The sequence below is a fragment of the Lissotriton vulgaris genome, chromosome 4_1, assembly GCF_964263255.1.
Source record: "Lissotriton vulgaris chromosome 4_1, aLisVul1.2, whole genome shotgun sequence".
Classification (NCBI taxonomy): domain Eukaryota; kingdom Metazoa; phylum Chordata; class Amphibia; order Caudata; family Salamandridae; genus Lissotriton; species Lissotriton vulgaris.
This window is the reverse complement of record NC_141691.1, coordinates 1,650,840,158-1,650,855,891: the sequence shown is the minus strand read 5'-3', so window position 1 is coordinate 1,650,855,891 and position 15,734 is coordinate 1,650,840,158.

The window sequence follows — 15,734 nt, the reverse complement described above, 5'->3', positions numbered from 1 at the left end:
GTGTCCCGTGTCTCTGTTTGCCGAGGCAGGGGAATCCGAAGACTTCGCGCGTTATCCCTGGTGCTGCTGGGTTCTAAAACCCGGTTCTTCAGTTGGCGCCCAACGTCGGGCGACTTCAGCTGTACCGGTCCAAGCCCGAAGATCGTGACGAGCTTCGTGTGGAAATTCTGGAGGAAGGCCTGCCACTTCATCGACCCCTGTATGTCGTTGTGGTCCGAAAGTCTTTTCTGCGAGGTTCCCCGCCTTCCGACGGCTACGAAAGACTGCTGCCCTGACTGTCGTCCTGTCTTGGAGCCATTAGACGATTTGTAGAGCGAGACGATAGACGGGTCTCCTGGTGAATGAGAATGACTGATGCGGTTACTAGTATCTTTTCTCCTCTGTTGGGATCATTGGGTATGTCTCCTGTCGTTGAGCGTAGACAATCGCGTAGTCAATTGCCTAACATTGATGAACGGACAGTGTTGGATCTCATGGCGCGTACATGGATTACATATCCTAAGCAGTATGATCTTGGGGGTATTATGGATGTTTTCCATCAATGGGAAGCACCAAAGCAACGGTACGTATTTGATATGACGTGTGCTTTCCTTTGTGAACAATGGGTAGAAGAAGTAGGACAGGCTCCGTCTGAGTTGTACCGTAGTTTGCAAAAGGGACCGTTGTGGGTCTCGAGATTGAGAAAGCAGTTGCGACGTTGTTGTCATTGCGGAATGCATCTCCTTCTGAGCGATTGTTTGAGCCTGATTCATCAGTTAGGAGAAAGGCGCGTCAATATCCGATGCGTGAGGTTCCTCCAGTTTGGAGACCTACTGATGGAAATGGTGCTGCACACTTTCAGCGTGTCTGGGTACATGTTCCTTGGAAGCGTTCTGAAATCTTAGCGCTTAAGCAGACTTTGCCTGATCCGCGCAAAAATCCAGCAGGGTACTATAAGGAGCTAACTCAGACTGTGGGTTTGTGTATCATGAATTTGGCAGATATAGATATGTTGTTTGGGAATGTTGTTTCACAGCCTATTTGGGGTAAGATTCGTCATACGGATCATGCGGAGGAATTAGGTGAGACATGGGTTAATCTTAGAGATGCAGATAATAGACAAGTAGGTGGTGCTAAGCCTGAGGATTTGATTACTGAACTTCCTGGTAAAATTATTGATTATATGAAGACTCTAATGCCCAAAGTGCTTGATGCAGATTTGCACGCCCCATGGACTCTCCCGCCCCGCTCCCGCCCGAATAACACACACAGATGGTTTACCCCACAATTGCAGGCGGAAAAACTTGCAGTCCATAAAAAAGAACGGATCTGGAGATCTAACTATTCTAAGCAGGATAGGGAGAACTACCGCGCTGCTCGCAAAGAGTATCAAAAATCCATCTCGTCACAGAAAACCACTTATTTCTCTGAGCTTATTGCAAATTCGCAAAACAAAAGCAAAGATATCTTTAAGATGGTGAACGAGTTGTGTCACAGCGATAGAACTGTTCCTCCTGTTGTCCCTACTCAAGATATGTGCGACTCCTTAAACACATTCTTTATCAATAAAATTCTGGATATAAAACAAGGCATTATCAACTCTCCGGTCCCTCCTTCACTGGAGGACGCTTTTTTCAATCCTCACACACTTGAAGTCTTCCCACCAATTGACAACAAATTGCTGTCCCAACTGCTTACCCGAGTTAAATCAGGCTTCCCTGAGGATGTTTGTCCTCCACATATATATAGAGAAATAGGACAAACCCTGCCTCAAACTATTCTATCTGTACTGAATTCTTCACTGGTGAGTGGCATGGTCCCCCCCCCCATTCAAACAGGCCCTCCTTATTCCTCTATTGAAAAAACCTGGGGCTGATCCTAAAGCCTTGGTCAACTATAGACCAATCTCTCTACTTCCATATTTGTCGAAGATATTGGAAGCGCATATCTCCACATCTTTTTCCAAATTTATAGAGGATAGTGACTATCTTGAAACTAACCAAGCAGGTTTCCGTCCCTGTCAATCGACGGAATCCGTCATTTTGGCCGTTCAAAACACATTAAGATCAAATGCGGACAAAGGCATCCACCAGGCACTGGTTCTCCTTGATTTGTCGGCCGCGTTCGACACGCTTGATTTTTCTATTCTAGTTAGCCGTGTCGAGCAGGCCGGCCTCAGGGGCGGCGCCCTTGAGTGGATCACTTCCTTTATCTCGAACCGCACTCAAGCGGTTCGCTTAGGGCCTTTCACTGCTTCAAGAACCATCTCCACTTGTGGGGTCCCACAGGGATCCTCACTTTCCCCTTTGCTTTTCAATTTGTATCTGCACCCCTTCTTCACCTTCTAAAACAATTCAATGTCACAATCTTTAATTATGCTGACGATTTACAGCTAATTTTCCCTCTGAATACTCCTGATTCAGTCGCCCACTTCCACCAAACTATGCTTATGATACAACGCTGGATGAGCTTAAACCACCTCAAGCTCAACCCGGGTAAAACCGAGTTAATTCTTCCTGGGGACAGCAGTATCAGCTGGGGCCCTCATTATTGGCCTTTGAGCCTTGGTCCTGCCCCAGTCCCTGCTTCTTCAGTGAAGAGTTTGGGTGTTATACTTGCATTGGATCTTTCATTAAAAGCTCAAGTTGGAGCAGTTGTTTCTGCTAGTTTTTATCAGATTAGAAAAATAAAAAAGATTGCACAATTTCTGACATACTCAGCCCTTATCCAGGTCACCATCGCACTGGTACTCTCCAGGCTGGACTTTTCTAACAGTCTGTACCTGGGCCTTCCATCTGGCCTTTTAAAAAGACTCCAACTAGTGCAGAACCAGGCAGCCAGACTTGTTCTTAAACAACCTAGGCGGTGTTCCATCAGGCCTGGTCTAGAACAATTACACTGGCTGCCTGTATCTCAAAGAATCATGTTTAAGTCCGGTTGCATCATATACAAGAGTCTACAAAACACAGGGCCTTAGTTCATCAATCAGTTGGTCTCCAAATATAAGCCCACTCGCAATCTTAGATCCATCAATAAAGACTTGCTGGTTGTTCCCTCTTACAAGAGAAAGCGTCAGGGCGGCAGCTGTTTCCATTACTTAGCCGCTGTCCTATGGAACTCCCTACCACTTTCCCTTAGGCTCAGCCCAGACTTACAAAACTTGGCTGTTCAGACAGGCTTATTTTCAGTAAGTTGTTGTGTTAGGTTCCTACTTTAACAGTGCCATGAAGCCCACGGGCGTACGGGCGCTTTACAAAAAAAACCTAACATAACATAACATAACATAATTGAGACAAGTTGTCTGCGTGCAAGCAGAAGAAAGACGAAACTGTGTCCGACTTTTTCACGCGATTTGAAGAGACCTTTGTAGACCACAGTGGTCAGGACATGAGAACCGAAGGTGGTCAGAGATTGTTCGTCGACAAATTTGTTCATAATTTGCTTCCCGAACTGTGCAATAAGTTGAAGGACTCCGAGAGTGCTTGGGCCGTTTCCACGTCAGCGCAGATTTTGGCTACTGCCCAGTACTATGAAAATAGGAATAAGGATGAGATAGAGAAAGTGGATAAGAAGACTAAGGAATTGAAGACTAAAGTTCTTCTACAACAAGCTTATCCGCCCTGTAATAATAAGCGTTATTATCAGCAGAATCAGCAATATTCGAGAAACTCGCAAAGGTACGAGTCTTCTCAACAACGTTTTCCGTATGGGCCTAATCAGTGTGCAAAGAAGAGGGCCATTTCAAAAGTAGTTGTCCGGTTCTGTTACAGCGCACGAATGGTGCTTCTGGTGTGAGAGGTCGAGGTGCTCAACAAGCTCCTAGAGGTAGAGGTCGTGGTCAGAATACGTGTCCTTTGCCTCCACAGAATTCTATGAATGGTTTTGATCAGCAACAGGGTGCGTCTGGTAGGACAGCTCAGTACTATGCAGACGATTACTACGTCGAAGGTGAGGAAGTGAATGGTACTGATTGTTAGGACAGCCATGGACAAAGAGAGGGAGTTGTTTCAGTTCCAGTAGATCAGAGTGGACCCTATGTTGAAGTGATTGCATCAGGTGTGTCAGAGCCTTTTCTGTTGGATACTGGTGCTGCGAAGAGTTCTATCATGCACTCTAAACTCCCTGGTGCACCTTTGTCTGGCTTAAAGAATGTTTCTGTAGGTTTTTCTGGCACCCCGGTTACGAATCCGATTTCTACTCCATTGTCTATTTCTGTTGGACCTCGTGAATTTGAAGCACCTCTTATTCTGACGACTGGTTGTGGTGAGAACTTGTTGGGATTGGACTTGTTAAAAAGATTGTATGTGACGATATATTGTTCTCCTTCAGGAGTACATCTTACATTGGGTGAGAGAGTGATCTCTCCGATGTATATATCTAAAGATCGACTTCCACCTGAATTGTCTTCTCTCCCTGATTCTCTTTGGGCTACTGGTCCGAACGATGTAGGCCTTTTAGAGATTCCGCCATATGTTGTGACGTTGAAAGCGAATGCTAGGTTACCACGCATTCCACAATATCGTATCTCGAGCGATGGTGAGCGAGCACTGTTGGCGATCATCTATGATCTGATTGAAAAGGGCGTGCGATCATCTACGATCTGATTGAAAAGGGTGTGATCGAGGAAACAAGAGGTAATGTGTGCAATAGTCCTTTTGTAAAATTTTGGATCGCCGAATTTAAAAAGAAAGAACTCTTGCCCCTGAGGAAAATCATGCAATAAGGCCTGAAACAGTAAACCTAGTGAGGATGCATCTGTCTTATTGGCCAGTATTCTAAAGTTCTTAAAATGGAATGAGTGATAGTAAATAAGTAGGTCCGGTAGAGCCAGCCCTCCTGAATTTAAACTTCTCCTTAGCTTTTTCCAGGAGATTCTAGATGAGTTAGTATTCCAGATAAAGGAGCCAATCTTTCCCTGAAGTTTTGCGATATCTGGTGTGGTAAAGGATAACGGAATAGAATTAACTAAAAAGGTTATTTTTGGCAAGATGATCATCTTTATCAAGTTGACCCTCCCAAATATGTTTAAAGGGAGGCTTGACCACCACTGAAGCAAACCACAAACGTCCTTAGAGACTCTAGCCCAATTTATTTTAGGTATGTCCACAATTTTTTGAGCCAGATATATCCCCAGATACCTCATTCGTGGCTTAGCTCCTAGTGTCCCCACTTCTTGGTTCCATTCCATAATCTCGGTTTTGTCTTTATTTATTTTGTACCCTGAAATTTCCCCAAATGAATCAGCCTGGTCTACTAATCTCGGGATGGTTTCGGCTGGATTAGAGGTAAACATAAGTAGGTCATCAGCATATAGAGCAAATTTTTGTTCCAGATCTACAATTTTAAAAGGTTTAATCACGGGATCGGACCTAAGCTGACAGACAAAAGGTTCAATATATAAATTGAACAATAGAGGTGACAAAGGGCACCCTGTAGTTCCGTAGTTCGTGGATCCGTGGTTCATAGATTCTGAACCCGTTCAATAAAGGTCGTCGGAAATAGACGATTTTGGTATCAGGGGACCGCAAATCACGAGTGCGGTGTGTACGAGTGTTTTCGTTATAATCGATCAATGAGATAACTACGTATTCGGGGATTTCGTTTGAACCCTCGGGTTCCATTTTGTGTGAGGCAGCCATTTTGTGAGGTTGCCCTCACATAGGCCGATGACTACGGCCGAACAAGTCCTTGGGACACGTACACTTTAGCTGACTTCTGAGTGACCTGGCCGAACTGACTCCCTTGCCCGAGGCTGACCTCGCTGAGCCAGTTCCTTGTTAAGCAGCTGGTCAGATAAAGATCAAAGAGCAGGACATTGCTGAGTTTATGGTACACTGCACCCACCCTTCTATCTTGCTTCTCATCTGTTTCTGCTCCTTCCTTTATGGCTTAATCACTGATTTGGGTTGATGTTTTATGATGGGTTTGTCCGGCCTGATCAAACAGGATATTGGAATGTGCTTGGTCATATCTGGTGGGCTGGACAACGGAAAATGGGATTGTCGTCATGCGCTACCTTTGAAAATGTCATCTTGTGATTGGTCAGTTTGTATGTAATCGATGCTAGCCTGGAATGTGATTTTTGGCATAAAAGACCATGCTCTGCTCATTGAATTTGTGCAGTCTCTAGCGAACCACCCGTGTTGTGCTTCGTAGACCTCTGTTCCTGGTTGCAGCCAATAAATTTGGTCTTTGACGTCATCAAGAAGTGTCCCGTGTCTCTGTTTGCCGAGGCAGGGGAATCCGAAGACTTCGCGCGTTATCCCTGGTGCTGCTGGGTTCTAAAACCCGGTTCTTCAGTTGGCGCCCAACGTCGGGCGACTTCAGCTGTACCGGTCCAAGCCCGAAGATCGTGAGGAGCTTCGTGTGGAAATTCTGGAGGAAGGCCTGCCACTTCATCGACCCCTGTATGTCGTTGTGGTCCGAAAGTCTTTTCTGCGAGGTTCCCCGCCTTCCGACGGCTACGAAAGACTGCTGCCCTGACTGTCGTCCTGTCTTGGAGCCATTAGACGATTTGTAGAGCGAGACGATAGACGGGTCTCCTGGTGAATGAGAATGACTGATGCGGTTACTAGTATCTTTTCTCCTCTGTTGGGATCATTGGGTATGTCTCCTGTCGTTGAGCGTAGACAATCGCGTAGTCAATTGCCTAACATTGATGAACGGACAGTGTTGGATCTCATGGCGCGTACATGGATTACATATCCTAAGCAGTATGATCTTGGGGGTATTATGGATGTTTTCCATCAATGGGAAGCACCAAAGCAACGGTACGTATTTGATATGACGTGTGCTTTCCTTTGTGAACAATGGGTAGAAGAAGTAGGACAGGCTCCGTCTGAGTTGTACCGTAGTTTGCAAAAGGGACCGTTGTGGGTCTCGAGATTGAGAAAGCAGTTGCGACGTTGTTGTCATTGCGGAATGCATCTCCTTCTGAGCGATTGTTTGAGCCTGATTCATCAGTTAGGAGAAAGGCGCGTCAATATCCGATGCGTGAGGTTCCTCCAGTTTGGAGACCTACTGATGGAAATGGTGCTGCACACTTTCAGCGTGTCTGGGTACATGTTCCTTGGAAGCGTTCTGAAATCTTAGCGCTTAAGCAGACTTTGCCTGATCCGCGCAAAAATCCAGCAGGGTACTATAAGGAGCTAACTCAGACTGTGGGTTTGTGTATCATGAATTTGGCAGATATAGATATGTTGTTTGGGAATGTTGTTTCACAGCCTATTTGGGGTAAGATTCGTCATACGGATCATGCGGAGGAATTAGGTGAGACATGGGTTAATCTTAGAGATGCAGATAATAGACAAGTAGGTGGTGCTAAGCCTGAGGATTTGATTACTGAACTTCCTGGTAAAATTATTGATTATATGAAGACTCTAATGCCCAAAGTGCTTGATGCAGATTTGCATGCCCCATGGACTCTCCCTCCCCGCTCCCGCCCGAATAACACACACAGATGGTTTACCCCACAATTGCAGGCGGAAAAACTTGCAGTCCATAAAAAAGAACGGATCTGGAGATCTAACTATTCTAAGCAGGATAGGGAGAACTACCGCGCTGCTCGCAAAGAGTATCAAAAATCCATCTCGTCACAGAAAACCACTTATTTCTCTGAGCTTATTGCAAATTCGCAAAACAAAAGCAAAGATATCTTTAAGATGGTGAACGAGTTGTGTCACAGCGATAGAACTGTTCCTCCTGTTGTCCCTACTCAAGATATGTGCGACTCCTTAAACACATTCTTTATCAATAAAATTCTGGATATAAAACAAGGCATTATCAACTCTCCAGTCCCTCCTTCACTGGAGGACGCTTTTTTCAATCCTCACACACTTGAAGTCTTCCCACCAATTGACAACAAATTGCTGTCCCAACTGCTTACCCGAGTTAAATCAGGCTTCCCTGAGGATGTTTGTCCTCCACATATATATAGAGAAATAGGACAAACCCTGCCTCAAACTATTCTATCTGTACTGAATTCTTCACTGGTGAGTGGCATGGTCCCCCACCCCATTCAAACAGGCCCTCCTTATTCCTCTATTGAAAAAACCTGGGGCTGATCCTAAAGCCTTGGTCAACTATAGACCAATCTCTCTACTTCCATATTTGTCGAAGATATTGGAAGCGCATATCTCCACATCTTTTTCCAAATTTATAGAGGATAGTGACTATCTTGAAACTAACCAAGCAGGTTTCCGTCCCTGTCAATCGACGGAATCCGTCATTTTGGCCGTTCAAAACACATTAAGATCAAATGCGGACAAAGGCATCCACCAGGCACTGGTTCTCCTTGATTTGTCGGCCGCGTTCGACACGCTTGATTTTTCTATTCTAGTTAGCCGTGTCGAGCAGGCCGGCCTCAGGGGCGGCGCCCTTGAGTGGATCACTTCCTTTATCTCGAACCGCACTCAAGCGGTTCGCTTAGGGCCTTTCACTGCTTCAAGAACCATCTCCACTTGTGGGGTCCCACAGGGATCCTCACTTTCCCCTTTGCTTTTCAATTTGTATCTGCACCCCTTCTTCACCTTCTAAAACAATTCAATGTCACAATCTTTAATTATGCTGACGATTTACAGCTAATTTTCCCTCTGAATACTCCTGATTCAGTCGCCCACTTCCACCAAACTATGCTTATGATACAACGCTGGATGAGCTTAAACCACCTCAAGCTCAACCCGGGTAAAACCGAGTTAATTCTTCCTGGGGACAGCAGTATCAGCTGGGGCCCTCATTATTGGCCTTTGAGCCTTGGTCCTGCCCCAGTCCCTGCTTCTTCAGTGAAGAGTTTGGGTGTTATACTTGCATTGGATCTTTCATTAAAAGCTCAAGTTGGAGCAGTTGTTTCTGCTAGTTTTTATCAGATTAGAAAAATAAAAAAGATTGCACAATTTCTGACATACTCAGCCCTTATCCAGGTCACCATCGCACTGGTACTCTCCAGGCTGGACTTTTCTAACAGTCTGTACCTGGGCCTTCCATCTGGCCTTTTAAAAAGACTCCAACTAGTGCAGAACCAGGCAGCCAGACTTGTTCTTAAACAACCTAGGCGGTGTTCCATCAGGCCTGGTCTAGAACAATTACACTGGCTGCCTGTATCTCAAAGAATCATGTTTAAGTCCGGTTGCATCATATACAAGAGTCTACAAAACACAGGGCCTTAGTTCATCAATCAGTTGGTCTCCAAATATAAGCCCACTCGCAATCTTAGATCCATCAATAAAGACTTGCTGGTTGTTCCCTCTTACAAGAGAAAGCGTCAGGGCGGCAGCTGTTTCCATTACTTAGCCGCTGTCCTATGGAACTCCCTACCACTTTCCCTTAGGCTCAGCCCAGACTTACAAATCTTGGCTGTTCAGACAGGCTTATTTTCAGTAAGTTGTTGTGTTAGGGTCCTACTTTAACAGTGCCATGAAGCCCACGGGCGTACGGGCGCTTTACAAAAAAAACCTAACATAACATAACATAACATAATTGAGACAAGTTGTCTGCGTGCAAGCAGAAGAAAGACGAAACTGTGTCCGACTTTTTCACGCGATTTGAAGAGACCTTTGTAGACCACAGTGGTCAGGACATGAGAACCGAAGGTGGTCAGAGATTGTTCGTCGACAAATTTGTTCATAATTTGCTTCCCGAACTGTGCAATAAGTTGAAGGACTCCGAGAGTGCTTGGGCCGTTTCCACGTCAGCGCAGATTTTGGCTACTGCCCAGTACTATGAAAATAGGAATAAGGATGAGATAGAGAAAGTGGATAAGAAGACTAAGGAATTGAAGACTAAAGTTCTTCTACAACAAGCTTATCCGCCCTGTAATAATAAGCGTTATTATCAGCAGAATCAGCAATATTCGAGAAACTCGCAAAGGTACGAGTCTTCTCAACAACGTTTTCCGTATGGGCCTAATCAGTGTGCAAAGAAGAGGGCCATTTCAAAAGTAGTTGTCCGGTTCTGTTACAGCGCACGAATGGTGCTTCTGGTGTGAGAGGTCGAGGTGCTCAACAAGCTCCTAGAGGTAGAGGTCGTGGTCAGAATACGTGTCCTTTGCCTCCACAGAATTCTATGAATGGTTTTGATCAGCAACAGGGTGCGTCTGGTAGGACAGCTCAGTACTATGCAGACGATTACTACGTCGAAGGTGAGGAAGTGAATGGTACTGATTGTTAGGACAGCCATGGACAAAGAGAGGGAGTTGTTTCAGTTCCAGTAGATCAGAGTGGACCCTATGTTGAAGTGATTGCATCAGGTGTGTCAGAGCCTTTTCTGTTGGATACTGGTGCTGCGAAGAGTTCTATCATGCACTCTAAACTCCCTGGCGCACCTTTGTCTGGCTTAAAGAATGTTTCTGTAGGTTTTTCTGGCACCCCGGTTACGAATCCGATTTCTACTCCATTGTCTATTTCTGTTGGACCTCGTGAATTTGAAGCACCTCTTATTCTGACGACTGGTTGTGGTGAGAACTTGTTGGGATTGGACTTGTTAAAAAGATTGTATGTGACGATATATTGTTCTCCTTCAGGAGTACATCTTACATTGGGTGAGAGAGTGATCTCTCCGATGTATATATCTAAAGATCGACTTCCACCTGAATTGTCTTCTCTCCCTGATTCTCTTTGGGCTACTGGTCCGAACGATGTAGGCCTTTTAGAGATTCCGCCATATGTTGTGACGTTGAAAGCGAATGCTAGGTTACCACGCATTCCACAATATCGTATCTCGAGCGATGGTGAGCGAGCACTGTTGGCGATCATCTACGATCTGATTGAAAAGGGTGTGATCGAGGAAACAAGAGGTAATGTGTGCAATAGTCCTGTTTTGCCTGTTCTGAAGAGGACTGATTCTTCACAACCTCCTGTATATAGGTTTGTGATTGATCTTCGCGAGGTGAATAAGATCGTTGTTCCACAATTTCCTGTTGTGCCTGATATCACCGCTTTGTTGACTTTGATCCCGGCTACAGCCACGTGGTTTTCGGTGATTGATTTGAAAAATGCTTTCTTCAGCATCCCGATTCCGTGGAGAGTAGAGATATTTTTGGATTCTCTTTAAGAGGACGAAGCTTCCGCTTTAAGCGCACTCCTCAAGGCTATTGCGAGAGTCCATCGATCTATAGCCAAGCTTTGAAGACGCAACTTGATTTGTTGGTTTTACCTGATGGTGCTGCTCTTATTCAATACGTTGACGATTTGTTTGTTGCTGCTGACAATGAAGAGATTTGCAGAGAGGCCACTTTGTCGTTTGTCGTTGTTACGTCACTTGTCTGATTTCCATCACAAGGTTTCTCTCTCAAAGTTGCAATATTGTCGACAAGAAGTTACCTATTTAGGTCACCTCTTATCGAAGGAGGGAAGGAAACTGACCCCAGAAAGAATTCAAGCTATTGCGAAAATGAGTGTGCCTATGACACAGAGAGAAGTACGTGCATTTTTGGGTATTACGTCGTACTGTAGACAGTGGATCCCTAATTTCTCGTTATTAGCGAAGTCTTTGATAGCTCTTACTGTTAAGGATACTCCAAATCCTATTCCTTGGACTGATGAATGTCAGAAGAGCTTTTCAGAATTACGCGACGCGTTGTGTTCGGCTCCTGTGTTGGGTACCCCCGACTACAGCAAGCCTTTCACATCGTATGTCCATGAGAGAGAGGGATGTGCATTGTCAGTTTTGACTCTACAATTTGGCGATAAGCAGCGTCCATGTGCTTATTTTTCGTCGACTTTGGATCCGGTAGCTAGAGCGTTGCCGAGTTGTCTGAGAGCTACAGCAGCAGCGGCTGTTTCGATTCAACAGTCTGCTGGGTTGGTGATGGACAATACACTGATTGTGATGGTTCCACATGCAGTGGATACCTTGTTGAATCGTACCAAGACACAGCACTTAACTAGTGCTCGGTTGTCGGGTTACGAATTGACCTTGTTAATGAGTCATGTGCATATTAAAAGATGTAACACGTTGAATCCAGCTACGTTGTTGCCGATTTCAGCTGAAACAGATAATGTTGAAGAACAGCATGATTGTTTCCTTAGAACTGAGGAAGAAACGAAAGGGAGGATAGACCTTAGGGATACTCCTCTTCCAGAGTGTGATGGTACTTTGTGGGTTGATGGTTCGTGCTTCAAGCTTCCGAATGGTGATACGACTGTGGCATATGCTGTTACGACTTTGCATACGATTGTTGAAGCTGCACGTATCCCACATAATTCAGCGCAAGCAGCAGAGTTGATTGCATTAACGAGAGCGTGTGTGTTGGCGAAAGGAAAACGAGTGAATGTGTAAATGTAAATGTATTTCGATTTATATAGCGCACTTTAACCCAGGGGTCCCAAGGCGCTTGCTTAGGGAACCCGTCCTGGTATTCCCCTGTGAGATATCCCGGCCGGGTATCCACAAGGCGAAAGCCAGGCATCCCGCCACGAGGGGCCGTAGTGGAGATTAAGCAAGCTATTGCCCAGAGTCGCAGAGTGTGACCCCGTGAGTCGAGTAGGCACCGGAGCGAGAATTGTCGACTCCATGGAATTTTTGAGCCCGAGACCCGCCGAGGCGGGGAATCAAACCCTGGTACACGGCCGATCTCAGCTTCCGGGTCTGCCACCTCTAACCACTGAGCCACGCTTCTCCACACTGAGCCACGCTTCTCCACTACACTGGAGCCAGTATGCGTTTGGTGTTGCTCATAGTTTTGGACGATTGTGGCAAAAGCGTGGGTTCCTGACTTCGCATGGGACGAAAATCCAGCATGGACATTTGGTGAATGAACTCCTTGAATCACTTACTTTGCCATTGCAAGTAGCGATTGTGAAATGCAGTGCGCATAAGAAAGTTACGGATGATGTTGGTCGCGGAAATGCGTTTGCAAACGAGGCTGCGAAAGAAACTGCGAGAAATGTGATGAGCTGAATATATGTTGCAGGTCCGGCGAGATGGGTTCCAGATAGAAGCATGTGTGAAGATACGATCGAGAGTGTGAAATCCATCCAAGCTGAAGCTACAGAGAAAGTGTTGAATGAATGGAGATAGAGCAAGGGTAGATTGGATACGAATGGTTGTTGGACTGATTTGTCAGAGCATCAAAGATGGTTGTTACCTGATGCGTATGTGCTTCCAGTTGTTACGATGGCTCAGGAATGGCACATATCAGCGTGAAAGGGATTTGCAAGTTGTTGGCTCCGGTTTGGCAAAATGCAGGAATTCCCAAATGTGCAGAGAATCTGGTTAAGAACTGTATGGTGTGTTTGATGTACAATCCTGGTAAGGGAATTCCAACTCCAGCTGGTCATTTTGCTCCTCCAACGTATCCGTTCGAGGCTTTGCAGCTAGATTTCATCCACATGGAGAGGTGCAACAACCTGAAATATGTGTTAGTGGTTGTTTGCTCTTTTTCTAGATGGGTGGAAGCTTAATCTTTGAAAGACAATACTGCCTTGTCCACAGCGAAAGCCCTTATCAAAGAGATCTTCCCCAGGTATGGTTTGCCGAGAATGATCTGGAGTGACAATGGGAGTGAATTTGTGGGTTAAGGGATGAAGAGAGTGTGTGAGGGATTAGGTATCCGGCAGAAGTTCCACGCTGGAAATCACCCCCAAGCAGCTGGTTTAGTCGAGTGCTATATTGGCACTTTTAAATTAAAGTTAGCCAAAATTCAAGCGAGCTCTGGTTTGCAATGGCCAGATGCTTTGCCACTATGCCCTTTTGTCCACTAGAATGACTGTGCATTCGCGAATGGGTTTGAGTCCATATGAAGTCGTCTTTGGCCGCTGGCAATATTTTGGGTGTGCCATGGCCGACTAAATTCAGTGAGATTGAACATCCTGTGTTGCTCGATTTCCTGTATGAATTGACAGCTAAATTGCGTGTTTTACACCAACAGGTTCATGACACTCTTCCACAGCCTTCTGAAGATCCAGGTCACGCCATTGAACCCGGCGCGTGGGTATTCGTGAAGAATTTCCAGGGAACCAAAAACGAGCAGCCCCGCTGGACAGGACTCTTCCTTGTTTTGTTATCTACACGTTCCGCAGTAAAAGTGCATGGCAAAAAGAATTGGATCCACGGCGTACACTGCAAAAGGGCTCCAGTGCCCTTGCCGTACGACCGGTGGGTCCAGAAGGGACTTCCAGACTCTGAGACTGAGACCGTGCCTCGTTTTCTGCCATTCAGCGATGCCCGTTTGATTGGAACGAACACTGAGAAAGAAAGTGACGATATTCTTCAAGAAGCTGTGCCTCCCTCGAACCATTTGCACACTACTGAACCTGAACTCTTGTTCCGCGAACAAACAGTACCTGGCAAAGACCGTTATAATTTGCGACCGAGAGTCGCGGGACAAATAAATAAATGAAGTTTTTATGATTTTTCTGTTTGCAGGTTAACTTTCCTCCGAGGAACTACTTTGATTTTTGTTTTTCGAACTGCCATCCGGGTTCAGCTGTAGGGTCGTGGTTGACAAGTCTTTGGAGTGCAAGCCTGAGACAATAGGTCGACGGTTCTGGTTGGCCTAAGGGAGTTGCCCTAGGCTGACAGAGGCATTCCTTAGCATAGAACACCCTACCAACGCGAGCAGCATATTTAGTGAGGATGGAGTTTTTCGAGATGGAGAGACCTGTTGAGACAATAAGCTTTAAGAGTAGAATTCGCAAATTGATGACTCGAAAATGATTTTTAATATTGTGTTTATTTATGCTACTGAGCTTAATGATATTTTTAGTTGGTTATGTGACATTTTCTTTTAAAGTGACGCTCATTCCCACCACACAACCTATACCTCCTCCTACTATTTCTCCTCATTCTTTTCGCCCTCTGCCCGAACATGAAATAGTCAGAAGATTGGAATTTGCTAATAGTTCCTTTATTAAACTTTTGCACCAACACCAGCTAGTTATGAACACGACAAATTGTTGGATTTGTGGCCTAATGCCCCATACGACCGATAAAGGTATTCCGTACTTGGTTTTGCCTTTCAGCCTTAATGGTTCTATTTGGGCATATAGAACGATGTTCATTTATGCTCATAGTGTCTATCCCAGACCGTTCACCAAAAGACAGTCCGAAGAATAGTGCTCTGGCCAAGGGTATAGTCGACATGGTTAAAGGAACAAACTCGTTTGAGACTATTCCGAAAGATGATAGACAACCATATATTGGTTGGGACGTTACTGGATATGGAGTTAGTCTGAGTGTTAACCAGCGAGTGAAAAGTTCTCCACCGATTTGGATAGTGCCCCATCAGGGTCGCTATTGTCTGCAGGGTAATGGCAAAAATCCGAAAGCTCAGTTAGGGAAAAGTGTCTGCACTGAGACTTATGTATTTGCGTCTCAGACTTCCCCAGCGTTTCTAGCAGCTAAGGGTACCTATTTCATCTGCTATGACAAAGTGTATACATGGTTGCCCCCTGACTTTTGGGGCACATGTTTTTTTTTGTTCCTGTTGCCTCCCACTTTTACAGCTGCGGCAGATTACCATAAGATGAGAGTTGCTAGAGGTATCTTCAGTAAGGAAGATACCGCAGGGCAAGAGTTGGGAGATTTCTTTAAGGGTTTTCTGCCGTTCTGGGGACCGATGGCTAACAGCAGGAACATTCGACAGTTGACAAGAGTGGATGAGTCCACCATAGTTGAAACTTCCGGTGCCCTTAGTAACTTGACTGCTGAGCTCCAGTCGGATCGACTTATGACACTTCAGAATAGAGTTGCTCCTGATGTCATACTTGCAGATAGAGGTGGAGTGTGTAAACTGATTCAATCGAGCTGCTGCGTTTTCA